Source organism: Apaloderma vittatum, unplaced genomic scaffold (genome assembly GCF_000703405.1).
Source record: "Apaloderma vittatum isolate BGI_N311 unplaced genomic scaffold, ASM70340v1 scaffold13656, whole genome shotgun sequence".
Lineage (NCBI taxonomy): Eukaryota > Metazoa > Chordata > Aves > Trogoniformes > Trogonidae > Apaloderma > Apaloderma vittatum.
In genome coordinates this window covers 17,671-20,972 of record NW_009721303.1, presented here as the reverse complement: position 1 = coordinate 20,972, position 3,302 = coordinate 17,671, and positions in this window count along the sequence as shown.

The following is a 3,302-nucleotide window of genomic DNA, read 5'->3' as shown; positions in this document are numbered from 1 at the left end:
GAGAAGCAAGAGGTGAAACCTCAACGCCTTCAGAAGCCAAAAAAAAAATTAAAAAAAAGTCAGTGCCAGGCGTTTATTAGAGGAATGACTGATCCCCGGCAGCAGCTGCCGGACACTTCCCGCAACACCCCGGCCGCCAGAAGAGTTTCCTCCGCAAGTTATTTTAATGCTGTGATTCACCTTGATCGGTTTTCACCATCCCTACCGACTGCTTGTGGTGTTTTTCATCGCCCAACTCATGGGTGTTGGGCGCAGACGGAGCGTTACGCGGTGCCGAGAACCAGCCCTGCCTGGGCTGGGGGCAACGCCGTGGCTAACACCAACGCGCCTTCACAGGGCCAGTCTTTCACTGCTCACTGGTTCTGAAACCTAAACGGTGCAGAGTCATCAAGAACCAGGAGCATCCAGGCACCTGCAGTGTTAACAGTCTTCCAGGCACGGCTGTGGGGGTACCAGGTTAAAAACAGGTTTTCATCTGTAACACCTTTGGTCTTTTTTGGTTCTAAAGCCAGTAGAAAAAGCAACAGCTTCACTGGGAAACACTCTATTTCAGTACTCCAATGCTCTGGATGCTGCTTTCCGGTGTCTGCGGCAGGCTCTGGATGCTGCTTTCCGGTGTCTGGGGCAGCCGCGGGAGGCTCCGATGTTCTCCAGCGCTCACCAAGAACCAGCAGGTTCCCGTTTCCCAGCCCCAGCAAAGCCAACAGCGTCTTAACGGGGCTCCTCTGCAGGGTCTGCAATCAGCTCGCTGGAGGTTCAGCTCACTTTGCGAAAGGAGCAAAGCGAGCACGGAAACAAACATTTCTATTAAAACATACGGCAGCGATGGAAGGCTCAGCTGCGCAGCGACAGCAGAGGTTTCTGTTCTGCGCTCGCGGGAGCTGAGCTTCCCGAGTAGAGAGAGAGGAACATCTACATTCGAGATGGGACTTCCCACGGGCCCTGACTAGCCTGCAGAAATTCCTCCCCCTCAGAGCTTACAAACGGGGCACGTGTCCAACGTCTCATCCAAGATGTTATAATGGGCTTATCAATTAAAGAAGAATTTCCCTCAGCCCTTTCTTCCTCCCCAAAAGCGACCATATGCACTTGTTCCTCGCAGCCCAGAGAAGAGCTGGGTGAGCAGCACCGCCTGTTCTCCTCTGCCTCTCCCCGCAGAGCGGGCACAGCTGCTCTCTCCTCCTCCGGGGCCACGGGGAGGGTCTCTCAGGCTGCAGGAATCACCCCCTGCCCCAGCGTTCTTTAGTGGTATGGGCTTGAGGAAAAAGGAAGATGTGCGCATTTACATTGTTTTTCTTGGCTCCATTCGCGGCAGATGCTCTCATACAAATTTAAAAACTCAAGTCTGTACAGAAAGAATCATCTGCTTTAACAGCCGGACGGGGAATCCAGCTGTGCTCTTCCACCCAACTTACCCAAGAGGGAATTTTTCAGAGGGCCCTATCAAGGAAAGCACAGCGCTTTCAGTTAAACATATAAATACCAGAGGTAGGCTATAAAATAAAGCTTGTAGCCATTCCCTTTATTTAATAACCCAAACAGCAACTTGAAACCAAGGGCATGGGCAAGGGTATGACAGCCGCCTTCCAGGAGCCGATGGGACCGCCAAGGTACGGAGCGCTCCGCGGTAGGAGGCAAGCTCCTTTGGAAAAGAACAGCGTTGTTGGGAAAGACTTTCACAGAGGAGACGTGGCCACCGCCGTACACCACGTCGTACAGCACCGAGCACAACGGAGCTTGTTTACGGTCTTTACCATAAGATGGGCATTAGTCCTTTGGGGAAATTGGGAGATCCACGATCACTGGCGCTCGCTAGCTCACAGCCAGCAGAACGCTACCCCCAGGGGCTACGAAACCTGTGTGGCTATAAAAGGGAAGGTTATTTAGGTGACTCAGACTTCAGAAATCAGAGGAATCTCTACACCTCACAAATTGCAGCGAGTCCTGCATCACCCCCAGAACATCTGGCTGCTTAGAGCATCTTTGAGAGACACATCCGATGCTGACGGCTATTTTGGGATCTCAGATTAGCTTTTGCGGACTCTGGGTTAAAATTTGAATGTAGTAATGCTATGAGAGGGAGGAAGACGCTTGGCACGGGGCATGACTTGAGAGTACTTTCAGCGCATACAGTCATTTCAATATATTAAGATTTACATTCCTCCATAACATTAAAATCGTTCACATAAACATGCAACAAACGCAATGCACAAGCAAGCTGTACTACTTCAAAGGTGGTTTCACAAGATCCACTTCTACTGGTAAAAAACTGCATCATAATAGATGATCTCTATCAAATCTTTTCCACTTGATATAAAAGCTGTGCCTATTAAGAAAGAAATGGGAAAGATTGGTACACCACCATATAAATTGATGTTCCAATTACATTGTAAATGAAGACGCATTCAATAAACAGGTCACAAATCCAGACAGATGATGATTTCCCCTAGCACAAAAACTACAGATCCAATTTTCAAGTCAAAAATTGAGGGTAATCTTACTCTGTCATAGCAATTCCACCTATTACCGCTTTCTTGTTCTTAATACTCCTACAATAAGAGGAGCTCGTTCGGGCAGCTTTACAATTCCACATAAAGCAAGACGGATGTCCTTCGATGCCCTACGCCCAGGGCTTTTCACGCTTCTCTTTTGAAGCCGTTAGACTTTTTCAGCGTTGCAGGGGTTTATTTCTTTGTTATTTATGGAGCTCAGACCTTCAACGATCTCGAGATTTGAGAGAAAAGCCATTAGCTGCCCCCAAAGGCAACGCTTACGGCTGCTGCCTTCGGGCTCGGCGGGGCCACGCACACGGACACGCGTGTCCTCGCGGCTCGCTCCGCTGATGGGTGATCGTCCCCCCAGCCAAGGTACCGCTCGGTTTCGCAAGCCCTTGCGTGCATTTATTGAGGTATTTATTGGAGAACAAGCGAGCCAGTGAGGCTAGAGCAGCCGCCAGAGGGAGCCCCGTCACTGTGGGTGCTGACCTGAGCCAGCACCCAAAGGTGCTGGGGGGGTGCGGGGTGTCCCCGCATCATCCCTCCCCCCAGGGCTCAGGGGGCTGGAAGGGGCTGAACTAGGAAGGTCCAGCTGAGCAGCACCTGGTGTATAATTTTCATAGAATCACAGAACAATTCAGGTTGGAAAAGCCCCTTGGGATCATCGAGTCCAACCATTGACTCTACACTACAAGGTCACCCCTAAACCGTATCACCCAATACCCCATCTAAACGACACTTGAACACATCCAGGGATGGCGACTCAACCGCCTCCCTAGGCAGACTATTCCAGTGTCTGAACACTCT